This window comes from Gorilla gorilla, chromosome 16 (genome assembly GCF_029281585.2).
Source record: "Gorilla gorilla gorilla isolate KB3781 chromosome 16, NHGRI_mGorGor1-v2.1_pri, whole genome shotgun sequence".
Lineage (NCBI taxonomy): Eukaryota > Metazoa > Chordata > Mammalia > Primates > Hominidae > Gorilla > Gorilla gorilla.
In genome coordinates, this window is record NC_073240.2 from 81,621,863 (window position 1) to 81,635,198 (window position 13,336).

General features: G+C 38.6%; 1 protein-coding gene across 2 annotated transcripts in view; it reads right to left on the minus strand.

Moving 5' to 3' along the window:
* The window catches only part of CTXND1 (cortexin domain containing 1), a 55,823-nt gene that overhangs the window by 14,349 nt on the left and 28,138 nt on the right, over window positions 1-13,336 (minus strand). The gene's annotated exons all lie outside the window — the stretch shown is intronic.

Below are 13,336 nucleotides of genomic sequence, written 5' to 3' on the forward strand. Positions count from 1 at the left end.
AAGCCTAATTTAGACTCACATGGATCTTTGGTAATTTATTAAAATGCCAATCAGGGCAATTTTTCATTTCAAAAATATGACACCTTATTTGTACTTTTAAAGCATACATGTAACTATTAATCTAAATCAAACAAACTCAATTTTAAAAAGTTATAGAAGATTAGAAACCTACTCAATGCAGATAAGAAAATAATGTCCTCAGCATTTTGGCTACATTTGAGGAATTTTGCCCCCGATCATCTGGTAATAGAAACATAGGCCTGGCCAGGCAGACCTTTTCTTCCACTGGCCTCTGAATCTCTCCAGATCCACCTGTTCGCCGCCTCCTGAATGTTTTTTCTTTATTCTCTGGGGGCAAGGTGGGCATGAGACATAGCCAGGCTTGTTCTAGCCAGTCCACTGAAGTTTAGTATTAAGCATGGATACTAAATTAAATATTAATACTAGTAAGTATTGGTACTCATTAAATATTTTCCCCAAAATGTAAGACTCTTTCTACCTTCAATCTGCTTTATTTAAACCACAGTAAGCCAGAAGCTGTTTCTCTCTTTTGTGGCTTTCTCTTCCCTCTCGCAGCCAGAGAACTTGGCATGGGTAGGAAGAGAGGGACTTGCCTTTTCTGTCCCACATCTTGACTCTGCTTCTGCTGTGTCACCTTGTTCCCCTGGACATGTATTTAATGAAATGATGAGACAGTAGACGCTGTATAGTGTGCGGAGCTTTGTTATCTGTTTGGAGGACCTATGAAAGGCACCAGCTCAAGGCCATCACTTGCCTGAACACTTCAGAATCAGCAGCCTCACTTTCTATGCTGATGTATTTCCTTATTTCTGTACATGTGTTTCTTAGTCCGCTCAGGCTGCCATAGCAAAATGCCACACACTGGGTGGATTAAACAGTAGAAATTTATTTCCTCGCAGATGTGGAGGCTGGAATTCCCAGGTCAGGGTCCAGTGGGGTTGGCTGCTCCCCAGGGCTCTCTTCCTGGCCTGCAGATGGCTGTCTTCTCACTGTGTGCCCACAAGACCTTTCCTAGGTAGGTGAGTCTTCTTGTAAAGCCACCAATTTGATTTGATTGGGACCCCACCTTATGACTCATGTAACCTTAATTACCTCCTAAAAGCCCTATCTTCAGATGCAGTCACATCGGGGGTTAGAGGTTCATGAGTTTGGAGGAAGAGGGAACAAAATTCGGTCCATAGCAATGAGATCCTCGAGGGCAGAGTCTGAGTCTGCTGAGGGGCACTGCCTCTCTGGAGCCAGGCCAGGCCCACACCTGTTAGGCCGGCTCACAGTAAATGCCAGAAGATGAGAGCCAGTTCCTGGCTGGTGCCCACCAGCTCCTGAAAATAGGAAGATGAAGGGACTGAGAGAGCACGCCACTTCTCACTGTGGGGATAAACAGTACGCTGCAGCGACATTATAAATTCACTCAGGGTAAGAAGAATCCGAGCTGACCATGTGCAATCATCAGCTGGTTCTATAAATAGAAGTGCAGCCATTATGAAAGGTGACCTGTCAGAATCACTTCCCCAAACTGACAAATGGGTTAAATGGATGGCATTTGCTCAGGACAGAGAAGATGTTCAGTGTCCTAACCCCTCACCAATCACATCGTTCTGTGGGACTGCACTTGGTGGCCTCACTCCTCTACCAGAACAATTAACAGGCCTGTCAGGGGGAGGTGATGAGTATATGTTAACAGATAATTAAAACGATGACAATCAGCAGGGCGGGGGAGAGGATGGGATTAATGGAATACTGTGTTTAAGACTTGTTATCTTCCGATATTTAAACACCTCCATCCTCTAAGAAAACTTCCAGAGCAAGAAGGAAGTATGAGCTAACACCATTTTAGATAAAAGTAAGAAAAGAGGGGTATTTCTGCCGAGAGAATGCATTGTTATTACTTCATAATTCTAAGAACCACCATACCAATTCTGCTGAATTATGTTACGATAATGCTGATGCTGTTGGTCTCACTCAGATCTCCTGGATTCCCTTTACCATTTGGTATGCACAGCACCCAGGCTCTGAATGTTTTTTATTCTTTTTCTTATAGCAGGTCACACTTACAACTCCGTAGAAGACTATCCTTAGACTACTAGAGCTGCTTCACCCGTGTGTATAGAGAGCTGGAAGTGCCTGGGAGTTAGGAGTTATGTTACCCTGGGGTGGCCCATAGCTAATGGCTAACTTGTGCAGGAGTATGAAAGTCTAGCTCACTAGTCCTGAGGGAGGAAAAACTCTGTTGTGTAATTTACACTACAGAGCACCACAGGATCAGGCTGAGACTTGCCCTTCATCTGAAATTGCACCCTTGCTGGGCTTCTTTCCCTTCTAGCCCTGCTTCCTCCAGTCCCGTGTCAGTTTCTCCTAGAAGCCCTTCCCAAATAAATCCTTGCACATGAATCACTGCCTCAGAGTCTGCTTTGGGGTAACCTGATCCAAGGTAGATGAATATCAGTTTTCTGTATTTATTCCACACTTTTAAATTCAAGATATCAAACTTCCACTGAAAGCCACAACAGGAAACATAGTATGTTTTGGATATTCAATGTTAAATCAGACCTAGTCCTTACCCTCAAGGATTCTCTGCATATCTGGGTTGCAAAAGATGCTAAAATTAGGATATTCACTGTTGGGAAAGTATGCTCTGGAGAGAAAGCCAAAGGTGGGACTGGACAATCTTTTGCTAATGCTGTAAAACTTAGATGTGTCACTCGCAGATCCCTTCAGCCATCTCAGCAGAAGTTAGAAATAGAGATACAATTATCCAGAAAAAAATATTGGAAAACTCTCTGGTCTGAAGGACTAAATCACCACGACATATACGGGAGATCCGCAAAAATTTTTCAAATGTTATATCAGCAGAAACACTGCCAGCTTGGATTAAAAGGGACAGAGACAAAATGAAATAAAAGAAAGCTGTTGGACTCCCAAAATTCTACAGGCAGAAAACATACTGATAAAACTAACCAGCTAAAAATATGTGCTACCCTTCAGGAAAAAAGGGAGGATGACTCTGAGGGAAGAGCTGCGGCCAAGAGGGCAGAGCTGTGGGCAGAAAGGGTGGAGCCTTCAAAAATAGAGGATTATTCAGGCTTTGGAAACCAATGGAGTTTTTCTGGTTGGATTTTGAGATGTCTTGGGACTATGATTCTTTTCTTCCTTCTGTTTTTTTCTCTTTTGAAATGAGAATGCATGTAACTGTTATCCTATGCTTGTCCCATGATTTTCAGAGCAGATAACTTGTCTTCCAGGTCCACAGATGGAGAGGAATTTTGTCCCAGGGTGGATCATAGCCAGAGTCTCACACATATCTAATTTAGATGATCTAGATTATGAGATTTTGGACTTTAATGCTATAATGGGTTGAGGCTTTGGAGTAATGTTGGAATGAGGTGAATATATGTAGCATAGGCATGAATCTTTGGGGGCCAAAGAGTGGACAATGGTAGGTTGAATAATGGCCTCCCAGAAGTTCACCATATAATCCTTGGAACTTGTGAATGTTAACCTTATATGGCAAAAAGGACCGTGCAGATGTGATTAAGTTAAGGGTGTTGGGATTGGGGGAATTATCCTGAGTTATCTGGGTGGGCCCTAGATGTAATCAGAAGTGTCCTTATAAGAGAGAGGCAGTGGGAGATTTGACTATAGGAGAGGAGAAGGCAATGTGACCCACAGAAGCAGAGACTGTAATGATGTGGCCAGGGGCCAAGGAATGCTGGCAGTGACTAAGAGTAGAAGGAGCAAGGATAAGAAAAATCTAAAGACGTAAAGAGAAAGAAACAACAGGTTATCCACATAGGGGAAGAAAATTATGTTAACAGGCTAGCATAGGAGTCTCCTCTACAACAATGAACACCTGAGGATGAGGAGCAACACCTTTAGGATTTTGAAGGGGAAGATTATAAATAATACATTCTATATTAAGTGGTACTATTCAGCTGTGACAGCAACAGAAAGACATTTTCAGACATTAAAGAATTGTATATACCTGTCTGAGATATGCAAAAACCTTTCTAGCGATAAAAAATTGCTTGAAGAGTTACCTCTACCACTAAGAGACGAATCAAAGTGAATAAATGAAGGGAGGAAAAGGCATATAGAGAATAATGAGAATAATAAAACTGGTAAGGCAATAACCTACTGTGTTTATATAGGTATAAAACAATATAAACATTAAAAACAATTTTTGAAAAAAATTACCTATCATAAGAGCTTTATAATAATAATTTGTACCTATGAGCCCATAGTATTTCAATAAAAATTAGTGGGAAAAGGTAGAAGGAAATGAAAGTACAATACATTTTTCACATTATTGGGTAATGTCAATAAATATTATTTTATTTTAATATTGATAGAAAAGTAAATTCAGATATGTGTTTGAACATTTAAAGGTAACACTAGTAGGATGATATATTAATACAAAATTTGAATAATACAATTAATTAGCTGAATAAATGTTTTTATTACTGGGAGGGAATAGACATTGTTTTCAAATGTTCATGGAATATTTACAAAAATTGATTTCCAAAGGAGACATCCACAAATTTTAAAAAGTAAAAATTCTGCAGACTGCATTTTTGACCACAAAGGAGTAAACAAAACAACAAACCAACAAGCTTCTTGATTTAAATAACATTAAAAAAATTATTGAGTCAATGAGAAAATTAAGCTGTAATTACAGAAGATTTAGAAAATCACTATAATGAGAATACTTCCTATTAAAACTTATGGGGTGAGGTGAGTGACAGCTGTTTACTACACTCAGGGGCAAAATCATAACTCTCATCACTGAACAAAGGGAATTAAATGTAGTGAAACAAGGAATCAACTTAGGAAGTTGTATAAACAGCATGAAGAAAATCCAGAAGATGAGATTAGTATAGTTAAAAGTGGAAATTAATAATTCACAAAACACAAAATCAACACAGTTAAAAATAAACCCTAGAGCAAGTTCTTTAAAATAGTTTGAACCTGGGCAAACTTCTGGCAAGTTTAACCTGGTTAAAAAGAGAAAAGGCAAAGGCACACCATTAGGAATGAGAAACAGGATATAACCACAGATGCTATACAAAGGAGATCAAAAATATAATGAGGCAGTACTATGAAAACTCTGCCATTACATTGGAAAACTTCAAAGATATGGATGTTTTCCAGAAAAATGTAAATAGTCAAAATTGGCTCAAAATGACATAGAAAACCCAAATTAAACAATCTCCATGGGGTGTTTGTCAAGAGTGTTTACTTGGCCCAAGTTGGGCTCCAGCCCAGCAGCCAGACCAAGGCCAAGTCCATGAAGCCACCCAATGTTCTCCAGCACATAATGACCTACGCTTGAAACTCCTCCATATTGGGGGTACCATTTCTTCTTCTGAGAGCTGGGGGAATCGTGTTGGCCACTATTGGAGTTCCTCCTTGCCCCTTTGGGGTACAAACACATTTCCTGTTAGTACTTCCATTGAACAGCTCAAGCTCCAATATTGACTATTTTGAATATGTTTATGATGAAAGAAGTCCCCAAGGTGCTTATTTATGACCAAAGAGCCGGTTTATTCATGCCTTCCAGATGGCATGTCTCCTCTCCTTGAGGACAAAGGATGTCACATCACCAAGAGAAGGTGATTAGGAAGTCTATTCCAGTCCCTGCCACAGTGGCTCTGCATGGGTGGTCCTTCAAGGTGTGGGAAGGGGGCTTCCTGGTCTTCCTCAGCTCTTTGTCAAGAGTTCCAACGTCACAGCTTTTTAGATTTGTTTTCTCATGTAGGGCACATTCCTGGGGCATTATCTGGCCTCCAGGATGGCTGGATTGGAAACTGTCCTAGGATCCACAGCATTAGGGATTCAGAACCATTCCTCTCTTAAGAGCCCAACTCAGCAGTGGCCCGCCCCAAGCCTAATGCTTTTTATCTCCAAGATGATTTCATTCCAGGGGCTTCGTTGCTCTTTCCTCCCTCTGGACGTTGCTTAGGGGAGACTGGGCTACTGAAGCTGATTTCTGCAACTTCAATCTTGGGAAGAAGTGGGTGGAGTCTCAATCACTTCCCACTTTCAAGGGTCCTGGGGGCCTCATACAAATGTGCGGCCTCTCCCCAGCATCTTCCAAGGTCTGCTCATTAGCAGTTTTTCTCCCAGAAAGATATGTTAGATATGTTAGATTTCCACCTTGTTGAACATTCTATGTTAACTGTGTTGACATGGAATATTCAACAATTCACAAAATGGCATTTAAAGATGTTTGTCTTTATCTCATCTTTCAATTGGAAAACTCTGAAGATCATGTCCCCGTTCTCCAGGGCTGGGGCGGCACCAAGCTGCATCAACCATATGTTTTCTGGCTCTACTCCTGCTGGACATATGGCAAAAGGCAACACTTCCTATTGATAGTATTTCCCCTAAATTAATGCAAATCCCCTCTGCGCAGCTACATAAATTGATTTTCTGTGTTTGAAGGGTAAACTGACATACGCTCAAAGTTTTGCAAACTAGGGAAGAGAGGTTTCTTTTCCAAAGAACACATTTCGTTTGTTTACAGCCATGAATTGAGATGTTCGCATTTCCTTCCTACAAATTTGACAACTGTTACATAGCAGCAGGGGGACCAACAAACTGTCATTTACTTTGCTGCAATAGCAAAAGTAATTTGAGCCTTGTTTATGGATCATCATTTAATATAGAAACAGAAGTGATGACGTTGGAGATCATCCAGTCCCTTCCATTATTTTATTTGTTTATTTATTTATTTTTGAGATGAAGTCTTGCTCTGTTGCTCTCCCAGGCTGGAGTGCAGTGGCGTGATCTTGGCTCATGGCAAACTCTGCCTCCTGGGTTCAAGGGATTCTCCTGCCTCAGCCTCCTGAGTAGCTGGGACTACAGGGGCACGCCACCATGCCCAGATAATTTTTGTATTTTTAGTAGAGATGGGGTTTCATCATATTGGTCAGGCTGGTCTCGAACTCCTGACCTCAAATGATCCACCTGCCTTGGCCTCTGAAATTTCTAGAATTATGGGTGTGAGCCACCGTGCCTGGCCCCTTCCATTATTTTAGAGTTTGATGGACTAAGGCTCAGATAGGGCAAATGATTTGATCAAAGATTCTTCTTATATGGACCAGAACTCTTGAGTTCTAGTCACTGGTGAGTGCAGCGACTTGACACTATCCATGATAGTTGCAACTAAATCTCTGCTTTCCTTGAATTGGCTCCAACAGCAGAAGGTAGGCTCTAGTGCCAGGACACAAGGGAAAAAACATTCATCTTGGGGTTTTTCTATGCCAATTGCAAGCTGAACCTCACTTCTGCTGTGGGTTGAATAGCAACATATCAAGCCTTGGGGAGTTAAAAAAAAAGGTCTAGGAAACTGACAAAACTCCCACATGAGTTTTCTTCTTTGTCTATAAATAGATATCTTAATATAGAACCAATTTTACATCCTGAAATAGATCCTACTTTGTATACTATTTTCTAATACACGGTCAGATTCAAATGTTAATATTTTATTTAGGATTCTTACAAAAATTACTAAGGAAAATGGAATCTATTTTTTTGTACTATTTTGTTAATTTTGTGTCAAGGTTGTGCTAATTTCTTAGCACAAATTGGGAAGATTTATATATGTGTCTGTGCTCTCCAATAGCTTGCTTATTTATTTATTTATTTATTTATTTATTTATTTATTTATAGACAGTGTCTGGCTTTGTCACCCAGACTGGGGTGCAGTGGCAAAATCTCAGCTCACTGCAAGTTCCACCTAATGTGTTCAAGCCATCCTCCCACCTCAGCCTCCCAAGTAGCTGGGACTACAGGTGCACACCACCATACCGGGCTAACTCTTGTATTTTTTATAGAGTCAAGGTTCCACCATGTTGTCCAGGCTGGTCTCGAACTCCTGAGCTCAAGCAATCTGCCTACCTCAGCCTCCCAAAGTGTTGGGATTACAGGTGTAGGTCACCATGGCCAGCCCACTAATAGTTTAAGTAAGGGGAATTATCTGTTCCTTAGAAGTTTTTTGAATTGTAAAACACCCTGTGTCTTGGATCTTTTCTGGAAATAAATGATGGTAAATATTTTTCAATTTCTTCTATGGATGCCAATGTATTTAGATTTTCTACCTTTTCTTATAGGAATCTGGGAAATGTATAACTTCTTGGGAAATTGTCCATATTATGTATTCAACTTCAGTGATAGAAAATTGTACGTAGTATTCTCATTACTTTTTGGTGTCCTTCTTGGCTGTAATTATCTGCTTATTATTATATATATTTTTAGAGATAGGGTCTTGTTCTGTCCTCCAGGCTGGAGTGCAGTGGCACAATCATAGCTCACTGCAGCCTGGAACTCCTGGGCTCAAGTGACCCTATCACTTCAGCCTCCCAAGTAGCTAGGACTACAGGTGTGCATCACCACACCTGGCAATGTTTTTAAACAGTGTTTTGTAGAAGCGGAGTCTTGCTATGTTGCCCAGGCTGGTCTCAAACTTCTGGCCTCAAGCAGTCTTCCCACCTGGCCTCCTAAAGTGCTGGGATTACAGGTGTGAGCCACCGCTCCTGGCCTATTTGCTTATTTCTTATCGCATATATTATTTATTTGTGTTTGCTCTTGGTTAGGCTTTCCAGAACTTTCTGCATTTTGTTGATGTTTTAAAAGTATTGATATTACAGATCAATTGTATGCTTTCCTTGCTTTCCGATGAATTGTTTTCTTATTATTTATTTTACCTTTCTTCTCAATATTATATATATATTTTCCGTTGATATTTTATTTGAAATAGTTAAACATGTACAAAATCTGAGAGAGTGTCTGTATATCTACTATCCAACTTTAACCAATATTAGTATTTCACCCTGTTTGTTTCCTTTTTAAAAAGGAAAGATATTACAGACGTAAGCGAAGCCCAGTATGTATTTGAACTAGATCCCACTCTCCACTTTCCTTCACCACAGGTGAGTACCCTCCTGAAGTTGTGGATCATTCCTATGCATATTTTTATATTTTTATTATATAAGAAGAATGTATTCATACACCATACTGAGTGTTATTTTCTGTGATTTTTTTTTTTTTTGAGACAGGGTCTTGTGCTGTCGCCCAGGCTGGGGTGCAGTAGTGTCATCATAGCTCACTTCAGCCTCTGCCTCCCAGGCTCAAGGGACCCACCCACTCAGTGTCCGTAGTAGCTGGGACTACAGGTGCGCACTACCACTCCCAGCTATTTTTTTTTTTTGTATTTTTTTGGTAGAGTGAGGGTCTCACTATGTTGCCCAGGCTGGTCTCAAACTCCTGGGCTCAAGCAATCCTCCTACCTCGGCCTCCCAAAGTACTTGGGATTACAGGCATAAGCCACTGTGCCCAGCCTATTTTCTGTGGTTTTTAAAACTTTAAATATTATTGAGTATGTATCATCTTGCTACTTGCTTTTTCATTCAACTCGATGACTTTGAGACTTTTCCTCATGCCAATACATGTAACTTTGTTTCTTTCTTTTCCACTACTGCATAGTATTCTGTGGTTGGAACAAGGTTTGTTCACTGCTCATTTCTTCTCCAACTAATGGGCTTTTATGTTATTTCAAAATTTTAAATTATAAAAACAATGCTTCAGTGAACATTCCTATACAGGTACACTTAGGTGAAGATTTTTCTAGGCTATGTTAATTGGTATGATTCCTGAGTTGTAGAATAGGCATATCTCTAACTTTATTAGACACTGCCAATTTTTCCTCCCAAGTGGTTATTCCTAATCTCACAGTCACCAGCAGTACCTGGGAGCTCCTGCCACTTCATACCCTTGGCATGAGCTGGTATTATCAGATGTGAATTTCTGCCATCATGGGGTGTGTGAATGGTATGTCATTATGGATTTAATTTGCATTCTTCTGCTTTCTAATGATGTGGTGCATCTTTTTATAATTTTATTGGGCATTTAGTTTTCCCCTTTATAAATTACTATGTTAATTTTCTCTTTCTCGTTTGTCTTTTAGGCTTTATCTTTATTCTAAATATCATTTCTTCATTGGTCTTGTGCTTTGCCATTCTGCGACCCCTCGCGCCCCGCAATCTGTGGCTTGTTTTTCAAATTTGTTCTTAGAATCCTATTTGTTCAGATGTTTCGAATTTTAATGTAGTAAGCCACATTAATCTTTTCTAATTTTTGCTTTTTGTGACTTCTTAAATCCTTTCCTGTCCTGATGTCAAATATACTCTCATCTACCTATCTATCTATCTATCTATCTATCTATCTATCTATCTATCTATCTATCTAATCTATCTGTCTATATTAGAATTCTACAACTTTGTTTTTCACATTTAGGTTTATAATCCATCTGAGATAGTTTCTCATGTGGGGGGTTTATATTTATGTCTCCCTATAGGGATAAACAATTGTCTCATCCCTATTTATTGACGAATCTGTCTTCTCCCAGGGATTTGTAATGCCACTTCTAGTTTCCATCTACATGAGTTCATTTCTGGGCTCTCTATCCTTTTGAATTTGTTTGTTGTCTATCTCTGCCAATACCATACTGTGTTAAATTGCATTAAATGGCTTTATAATACATCTTGTTATATGCTACTCCAAGTTCTCCACCTTGTAATTTTTATTCCAGAGTGCCTTGACTCCTTACACTTTTATATATTAGGATCACCTTGTTGAGTTCATGAAAAATTCTGTTAGGGTGTTGATTGGGATTACATTGAATTTATGATTTAATTAATAATGAATTATCATCTTTATGATATTGAGTCTTCCCATTTGTGATAAAGGTATTCAGACTTTCATTCATGTCCGTTAATCGTGTGTTATAATTTTCCCCATGGGAAAACACATTTTCTGTTTGTTTATTCCTAGGTATTTTGTGGTTTATAGTATTGATTTTTTTTTACACCTTATAATTGGTTATTGTTGGTATGGAAGAACAATATAAGTTTTTATGTATGAGTTTTAAATCCAGAAAATTTACTGAGCTCTATTATTAATTAATCAATTAATTATTATTATTATTATTATTATTTGAGACAGAGTCTCGCTCTGTCGCCCAGGCTGGAGTGCAGTGGCGCGATCTCTGCTAACTGCAAGCTCCGCCTCCCGGGTTCACGCCATTCTCCTGCCTCAGCCTCCCGAGTAGCTGGGACTACAGGCACCCGCCACCACGCCCGGCTAATTTTTTTGTATTTTTAGTAGAGACGGGGTTTCACCGTGTTAGCCAGGATGGTTTCGATCTGCTGACCTCGTGATCCACCCGCCTCGGCCTCCCAAAGTGCTGGGATTACAGGCGTGAGCCACCACGCCCGGCCTCTATTATTAATTTATTTGTTAGAAGATTTAGATTTAGAAAATCATAGTGCCCGCCAAGAACAGTTTTGTCCCTTTCTTTGCACATTGCCACTTTTTTCGTTTCCTGTTGAATTGGCTCAGACCACAAGTGAAATAGTGAATAGTAGGGATGATAAAGGGCATCCTTGTCTTGTTCTTTATTGTAAAGAAATATTACTAATCTTTCATTATAAAAATGATTTGTTTGGACTCCACATGGTGGCACGTGCCTTAAATCTCAGTGCTTTCGGAGGCTGAGATGGGAGGATCACTAGAGCCGAGGTGTTCCAGGCTGCAGTGAGGTATGATAGCGCCACTGCACTCCAGCCTGGGCGACAGAGAGAGACCCTGGCTCTAAAAATAAAAATGATTTTTTTTTGGTAAGTCTGATTTAACCTATATTAATCCCTTTGTCCTACTTTTAGTAACGTTTTTGTTCTTTTTCTAGCTTCTAAAGGTGACAGTTTAGTAAATTTATTTTAAATCTTTTTTGCTTAATAGAAAAATAAATAATTTTTAGGGCTTTATATATTTCTTTGAGTATAACTTTGGCTGCATGCCATAGATTTTGGAAACCATTGTTCTAACTGCTATTAATTTCTATGTAGTCTCAAGTTGATATTTTGATTTAAATGTTGTTTGGAAATGTGTTTCTCAAAAATTATTAAATAGCTAGAAAATTTTATTTGGGTTTTCTCTTAATTGTTAATTTCTAGTTTCATTGCACTGTGGTCAGAGAATATAGCTTGTATAGGTGTTGCTTTTTGCATTATATGTGTGTGTATACATAGTCAGTTTCTTGAAATGATTCCATGGACATTTATAAAAACGTAATATTCTGTTTTGGGGGCATATAGGATTTTAGATATATTCATTAAATCAAGATTATTCATTATGCTATTAGAATCCTCTATTTCTCCATGGCTATTTGATCCATCCAATTTTAAGGTTTATATTCTTTTTGTAAGGGAAAATTTGAATTTAAAATTTTATGGAAATTTAAAACATACACAAAGTAGAAATGGCGATATAATAAATCCACATGTACCAATCATCCAGATGATCAATTATGAATATTATGCCACTCTTATTTCATCTACATACCCCCCCTTTTTGGAGTATTTTGAAGCAAATCCCAGGTAACATATCATTTTGCCAGTAAAATACTTCAATTTAAAACTTTAACAATTAATGACTCTTTCTTAAATAGTCATAACTATAATACTTCGATCATAACCAACAAATGTAACCCTAACTCTCTAATATACAATATCCAATTCATGGTCAATTTTCCCCAATTATCTCAAAATTGTTTTCTTAAAATAGGTTTGTTTGAATTAAGATAGGAGTTTTACATATTATCTCTTTTAATTGTTATTAACAGTTCCTCCTCTCTTTTTAATGCAATTAATAGGAACGTTTTTGAAATGGGTATAGTTGTAATTCTGCCAAGTTTCTTGTTTTTCTTACAGTTTTGCCTTATCATTATTTTACTTTTATTGTTGTTCTATAATGCTTTTTATTTTTTACTGCATCTTTTTTAAAAAATTATTTCTTTGTTTCACTAAATCTGCCATAGTATTTCCTTGAGTGTGTTTTTCTTTTACAATGGATTCACATATGACAATGTTTCTTAGATATATTTGTTATAAATAAACAAATAAACACAAATACATACAGACACACATTTGTATCCTGTCCCCTAGAAGAAACCACTATTCTGATATCACCACAGATTAGTTTTACCTGTCCTGAAACTTCATATAAATGGAATCATACAGAATATTTTCTTTTGTGTCTGGCTTCTTTCACTTAACATAAGGTCTATGAGATTTATTCATATTTTTATTTATTTACTTATTTTTTTGAGACAGAGTTTTGCTCTTGTTGCCCAGGCTGGAATCCAATGGCGCGCTCTTGGCCCACCGCAACCTCCGCCTCCTGGGTTCAAGCGATTCTCCAGATTATAGGCATGTGCCACCATGTCCGGCTAATTTTGTATTTTTTTAGTAGGGATGAG